The sequence below is a fragment of the Diadema antillarum genome, unplaced genomic scaffold (genome assembly GCF_040938485.1).
Source record: "Diadema antillarum isolate AM-2024a unplaced genomic scaffold, OU_Dant_1.0 scf00000076, whole genome shotgun sequence".
NCBI classification, from domain to species: domain Eukaryota; kingdom Metazoa; phylum Echinodermata; class Echinoidea; order Diadematoida; family Diadematidae; genus Diadema; species Diadema antillarum.
This window is the reverse complement of record NW_027270965.1, coordinates 613,429-621,438: the sequence shown is the minus strand read 5'-3', so window position 1 is coordinate 621,438 and position 8,010 is coordinate 613,429.

Sequence of the window (8,010 nt, the reverse complement as noted above, 5' to 3'; positions counted from 1 at the left end):
CGACAGGCGAACAAAGGCCCAATTCGCACAAAGATGGAAGAAGGTCTTCACAGGCCTCGGCAAGATTCACCAGCCAGCACGTGGGAACTGTGGTCACACCGGACATCAGGTTCGTGATGATGAACGACGTCCCGGCCGAGGTCAGGAGTGTAGAAACTGCCACAAAGTTGGACATTACAGCCATGTATACCAGAGTTCAAAAACCTTTCGGGAGAATTCGAAATCAGCACAACGAGCTCCTTTTCGTGCTGTAAGAGCTCGTGAAAGCTAATATCGAGATATATGGCCACAATGTCCTCATGATCGTCGACTCATGCAGGGGCATTGATTCTAAAGTTTTTGACTGGATGAGAGGCCATGATCATCGACTACGGTTGACCCCAGCCAGGTTCGTCCATTCACTTACGGGTCGAAAGAGCCACTCCCTGTGAGAGGGGAGTTCAAAGGACACTTACGCTCTCCAGGAGAAAACCATACAGTCCTGCGTCATATCGTCATCGAGGGCGATGGCGGCTGTCTCCTCAGCCGAGATACAGCCATTTTGTTTGGCCTACTCCAGATGAAACTTGGAGTGAATGCAGTATTGTTACCGCGAATAACCTCAGAAACTCTGGAATTTACAAGGATTTACTCAAAACCTACCCGACGGTTTTCGAGGGACTAGGCAAGCTCCTCAAATACCAAGTCCACGTCCATGTCGACCCGGGCGTTAGACCAGTCACCCAAGCACCGCGGAGCATCACCACCTTCTGCGCTACGCCCGCAATTCTGAAAGTGTCGAAATGAATTTGCCATTAAAGGGATCGTACAATTTTGGTTGAGCCTAATATCAGGTTTCTAACATTTTTTTTTTTTGGTGACATAATGAGAATCCTCTTATGAAATATGAAAGAGCATGTAATTCTTTGAGGAATTCAATGCTTATTTGATGAAAATTTGTTTTGAAATGGCTGAGATATCCAAAAAAAGAGCGAATCTGACAAAGTGTGGGCCGGACCGACACTTTATTACGATCGCTTTGTTTTACTTTATTTTTTGATGTTTCAGTCATTCCTAACCCGATTTTCATCATATTTATAAACTCTGAATTCCTCTTAAAATGGTATGCTCTGTTCCATATCATTAGTGTTTTCTTGGTATCTTGCAAAAAGTTAAAAGCTCAATTCTCATCTCCACCAATACTGTACCATCCCTTTAAAGACGGCATCGTTCTTCGAGGCACACGAATGGTAAAGCACACGAATCTGAGACAACGCACGCTGTCAGTTGCCCATGAGAATCACCAAGGAGTTGCGCGCACAAAGCAGCTGATGAGAACAAAGGTTTGGTGGCCAAAAATCGACCAGGACGTCGAGGATCTGATTTGTGGTTGCCGCAGCTGTCAGATCTAGAGTCGTCAGCCGCCGAGACAAACCATAAAATATGCCACCCAGCCCACCCGTGGCATGGGTCCATGATGACCTTTGTGGACCACTCCCCACGGGAGAAACACTCCTGTGCGTGAGATTGACAACTCAAGCCGGTGGCCAGAAGTGAAAATACTGTCGCCACGACAACCACAGCGATTACTACCAGCCTAGTTGGCACGCACGGAATTCCAGTTTGCATCGTAACGGATAACAGACCGCAACTCATCTCGGAACAATTTGCCGAATATTGCTCGACCAATGCCGTTCAATGTGACGATAATGAAGAGAATTCTACTGGCCTACCGTTCGACAACCCATCCCGCGACGGGAGAATCACCAGCAAAACTTCTGTTCAATCGCAAAATTCGCAATAAACTCCCAGCTGTCGCGAACACGCCACCGTCTCACGCATATCATCGAGTATGCAGGCATGACTACGAGTACAAGGCGCGAATGAAAGAGAATTCACCGACACAAAGCTTCGCGCGAGAAACAGCGAGATCAACAGGGGAGACAACCGTCATCATCTTTCAACAACACAGAAATAAGTTCGACACTCGCCCCTAGGTCGTGATACCCGTTAAAGGCGACAGTGCTGTGCCGGAACGGCAAGGAACACAGACAATGCGGCACTTACTAGTATCGCAACTCAAAAAGTGGACTCCATCCCGCGACCACCCGCATGTAACGATGAATGCGACGACGATGTCCAGCGCTGATGTCGCGCCCAACGATCCGCCCGCGAACATCGCCTCCGGCGACCCACCTGCGAATGTCGCACCCCAAACAACGAACCAAGCGTTCGCCGCTCAAACCGAGTGCGACGAGAGCCGGACAGACTGATAGATTACCGCGAAGGACCCGCGATATTTGTAAATAACAAGATGTGAATACTGAGCTGAAAAAATAAAACGGACTCAAAAACCGAGAAAAGAACTGAAAGAAGTGAACAAACCGAGCGAAAACAAAGAAAAAGTCAAAAATGAAACTCATATTCATATTATGCCCAGCTCAACCAGACACCGTCAGACAAGCTCCGATACACCCATCTCCCGAGATAGTCCATGGGCCAGGCCAGATATTGGTACCATCTGAGGTGGCAAAACCTTTTTGGTGTCATTTTGTTTGTCGGGCATAGATATGCTTATCAAGCTATGATAGCATTTCCAAATGAGTAGCTTAGTCATAATAAATGAATTTTTAACCAATTTGGTCTCGTCGTTATATCCCTATACTTCTGAATCGAAACTAAATGCTATACAAAGAAGAGCACTGTCTTCTGTGTGTTCCATAGAGCTGTAAAATGCAGCTCTATGGTATGTTCACAGGTGTTCTGTTGTAAACACGGTGCGCTTAGTCTTTATTCAAGGCAGCGAAGGGAATATCCAAAGGTTATGATGTCCACATCGCTTAGTCTTTATTCTAGACGGCGAAGGGAATATCCAAAGCGTATGATACCGTGTATATCCTTTTATCTAAAAACAACAATAACAAAAAAGCAATTCCTCGTGAATTTTACCGTATTTTTCAATTATTTATAATTTTCCGGCGAAAACGCTACGGGGAAAACGCTAATACCACGCCAATGTCGCTTTATTTCCATCCGACAATAGAAGATAATGCAAAAACAATGTACCGGTACACTACGATACATTATAATGAATAATATTGTGAATGAACAGAGTGATTTTTGTTTAAAACTGATGTATTTGTTGATAGGGTAGTATAAAAACAGTATAGATAATCCCTTTTATGAGGAACTTTAGATATGATAACGATACACTGGTCTAGATAAAGACTAAGCGCACCGCGTGACAGCTGTGGACATCATAACCCTTTGGATATTCCCTTCGCTGCCTTGAATAAAGACTAAGCGCACCGCGTTTACAACAGAACACCTGTGGACATATACGGAAGACAGTGCTCTTCTTTGTATAGCGGTTAGTTTCGATTCAGAAGTATAGGGATATAAAAACGAGACCAAATTGGTTAAAAAATCATTTATTATGACTAAGCTACTCATTTGGAAATGCTATCATAGCTTGATAAGTATATCTATGCCCGACAAACAAACTGACACCAAAAAGGTTGTGCCACCTCAGGTGGTACCAACAACCCATTTTTCGGGTCTTGGCCCATGGACTAAGACCCCTTGAAACACAACTACAAAACTCTTGAATGCAACTGTTGATATTGAAAATTTCTCCATTCTTATCTCAAAATTCACGAATTACTCACGTGAAACCAAATGCTTTGACTATAAGCATGGCACATGTATTGTATGGTGTGAACCCTCACGTATCGTAAACTAAGCAAAAATTGCGATTTCAAACATTTCAAATCACTGCCATTACTGAGCGAGCGTAGGCCTATACGATATTTATGTCTTCGTTTTCTGTAAGTTGTGATTTCTGTATGTCAGTGTCGATAGCAAAACATGAAAGCTACGGTTTTAGATCAAGTTCATGATATAGGTCTGAGTATAATACGATGTAATAAATTCAATATGGAGTTGTCGCTTCGGAATTTGGAGATTGTGTGGTCTCTAGTAGGTACACTGTAATTATATTATGCCATGTCTTGTATATTATGTACGTGCATTGTATATGCAAATGCCTTGTATTATGAATGCACTTACTTTGTTTCTTCATTGTTTTCGTGCTATCCCTTACCTTCTCTACAGTGCTCTCACTTCTCACTTTTCACTCTCGTGTTTCCTACTGATCGTAACTTTTTCACTAAAAAAAAAAGAAAAGTAAAAGTTGTTTATACGTATAATATGTATAGTAAGAAGCTCTGTGCTTAAGAATGAGCTCTGAAATTGTTCAAAGCTCTGTGGTTCAGAAGCTCTGAAAATACCTCTGAAAAAAGTACGTTCTATCATGTTCTCTGCTCTGCGTATCTGTTTCATAGCCTTCAATTACTATCCAATTCACTCTCATTTACTCTTACTTTCTCCCTTCTCTGCTCCTGCTCTTGAGAAAAAAAATGACGAATGTTTGCAAAGTCTTGTCTCGTTAAGTATCTAGTAAGCATTTACATACCGCCTGACGACGAACGTGGGAACAGTAAGTCATGTTTTCTTTTATTATTATAATATGAACCTCCCTGATTTCTTCTGTCTTAATCTCTGACCTTCCTAATTTCTCACTCAATCTTCCGCTAGACTTCTTGACTCTTCGTTCTGATGTACTACACACTTTTTTTTTCAACAAGGGGAGGGATGTTATGTTTGCACAGAGTGCATACAAACTGTGTAAATGTATTATACCAAGGAGCTGAATTGTACCATCACATGCTCTCATTTCACCGTCACTGCTCTGGACACTCTATTCTGTCTTTCTCACGGTCAATATGACATTCCCTTCTCCAGCCACCACCATTCTTCAACACCTTTCATAAACACCACCACCTCTTCATCTCACTCCCTCTCATCCCATGGTTGTAATGTACTGTGTTCTGTATTATTTTGTCAAAATATATAATCGCCATGCTGGCATGCAGAAATAAAATCACTAGCCATAAAGACACTAGGCGTGCAATTCGTGTTATGTGTGTGTGCATTACTACATAAAAGTTGTATTTTCAGAAGTGTTTTTTTTTCTTTTTCGTTTTTTTGGTTTAGAAAAGCGCTTTGTCAGTACAGTTCCGCAAAAGTGAAAAAAGCGTCAAATTATAATTTAACAAAAAACTGCATACATGTAGTTGCATAGTAGTGCACTTTAACAAACAAAGAATCACTTTTTAGTGTGTGTGGGTTTTTTTTTTCAATAGACTCGTTACAGGGCACAGCCTATAATCAATAAGTAAACGTTCTCTTTGAAAGAAAAATTCAATCCGTATTCAAATTGACGACAACACAAGAGTTGAGAATAAAAACAAACAGAACAGTCAAGGTTTCTGAAAAAGGAACAAAATGAGAATGAAAATCAATGCGTTTTGGCGAAGCAGTAACAGGCCAATTGGTTAAGTAGTGTCGAACAATTACACCAACTGATTACATGATGAGATACGTACATCACAAATCTCCTTTTGGTCTTTAGTTAGGTATATCTAGTAGAATAATGCGTCATTTGAATAATTCAGTATCTATCAACCCCTCCGTTTTACAGAAGCATCATTCCCAAATCGTTACAACGTTAGAACAATGATTTGATGTGCGGGATATGAATATTCCTTGTGAAAAAGGAATTTACTAAAGTTTTGTTTACGAGCAGATGACGAGAGACTCAGAGACTTATGAGGTTATTACATCATCACCTAATCAATGTGGTGATTGTGATTGATACTTCTTCTGGGAAAAAAAAACGCGTGATCCTTTTATATTAAAATAATTTCATTTTGAATTGAATTGAATTGAACTGAATTGAATTGAATAGGGATGGTACAGTATTGGTGGAGATGAGAATTGGACTTCTAACTTTTTGCGAGATACCAAGAAAACATTTATGAAAAAGTACAGAGAATACCACTTTAAAGGGGATGGCTAGTAACTGATCAGTGGGAATCAGTGGGAATGGTGGGGGACGATTGTTCCAATCCTTGTGGGATTCATTTAAGATTACATCATATATCTATTAATGTGTGAAAATTATTTGCTTCAGAATGGTCTCATATTCAAGTAATGTGCAGGTTAATATTTCCAAGTTAGCATGCCTGTACAATGACGGGCCTTGTTTGATGAGGTCATGGCATCGAACCATGGTGACCTTTATACATACTTCCTTAATGTGACAATTTAGGATAAGTTTACGACACATGGCAAACAAACAAAACAAAACAAACGGAACAAAACATGAACACGTAAAGGGCCGTTAAGATTCCTCTACCTGTATTCGTCGCATTTAGTTATCCTTATTACAATGTCAACAGAGAAAATTCCGTTCTGGGAATTCCAATTTTCATATCATATACTATTGTAAATTACATCACAAGAAACGTGTAAACAAGGCGGGATTTCCCCGGAGGTTCACCATTGTTTCATTCACCTAATTATAGTAAAAGCAGGCTTGTGTAAATACCATGATAGTTCAGTTATATGGCCGGCGGTCTCCATTCTGCACGTTTCAGACGGCGTATATTATCTTTTCATGGAAATCGTGAAAATAAGAGGGTAATCTAATGTTGATAATGAGTCTCTTAGGACCATGGCGTGACGTAAAGGCTCACTTGTCATATGGTTTTAAAGGTATTGTTTACCATTGGGAGGAGTTATTTGAAAAAAAAATGTTCGAGATAATATCACATTTGATGCATATGTGTAGGTCAGTTGTATCACAAAACATCCTACCATATAAACATTTTACAATAAGCCTCAAATATAAGGAGATGTCACTGTTTTTAACCATAACTGCAGACGGCTTAGCCTAGAAACATTCTTATTATAACTATTGTTTCAAGTTTCAAGTTTCAAGTTTATTCAAAGTTTCCACAATACAAAAATTACATAAGAACAATAACATGTAACAAGGAATACATTGTTGAATATATGCGATTAAAACAATTTGCAGGATTGAACAATGCTTAATATTGGCTATCCTGATTCAAATTTTTACATTGGTTGTTTCTATCACTAACTCACCTTTTAGAACTATTTTGAAGCACTAAAGCTGTTTTTTTTTTTCATCTGCAAATGGTAAATAATGCCTGTAAATCACTTAAGGTATATTTTGAGTGGAATAAAAATCTTTCCAATCTAAAATGCAAAACTAGAAACATGCGCATACCATGATTGTGTAATGACATCGAACGCATGATTACCAACTGTTCCAGAAAAATTGCATTACTATCATGTACTCAGTTTGGCATATCGATATCTGCAGTATCCTTATTAGAATATTATTAGTTTAATATAAAACCTATTGCTATAATGGAAGGCCTTCATTTCCTTCACTGTTAGCGACTGAACAGCAACATTGAAAACATGAAAGCAAAGCAGAAACAAACAAAACAAAATAAAACAAATCATAGATTTCCATGAGAAATAATCATGGCGCAAGAGATCGATATACAAATAAGAGAGGGGGTTGATTTGAAGAGTTTGTTTGCAAAAACCGATAAGTCCATATTTGCCAAATGGAGATATTTACGATTGAAGGTCAAGAAAAATAAAGAGAATAGTAAGAAAATTTTTGCTTCTTTTGACCACAACTTCAAAAATGTTTCTTTATATGTAGTGACCAATATATCATTTTAAAGGTCTTATTTTGTACTTTATGACAGGAACCGTACTTCAAAATCTTCAAAAATGGACTTATCGGTTTTTGCAAACAAACTCTTCATTATTTTTTATTCTACTTCCTTTAGTGTACCAACACACAAAACAATTCTTGAACATTGCCTAATAAACGTCTACACTGGTTATGCTCTGTCTATGGGTGTCGCGCATCTTTCGGTCTCTTGAGAGGCCCTTATGATATCGATGTTTCGCAATACAACAAATAACCACCTTTTAATGATTAACTGCATCTCAAATAAAGAGATGATTATTTGATTAAGTATGGGCAAAGGGCACCGAACAGGACATAGTTGACAGCTGGTTGATAGATGTCCCGCCAAGCATAGTTTTAATCTTTATCAAGAAAATAACTAACAACAACTA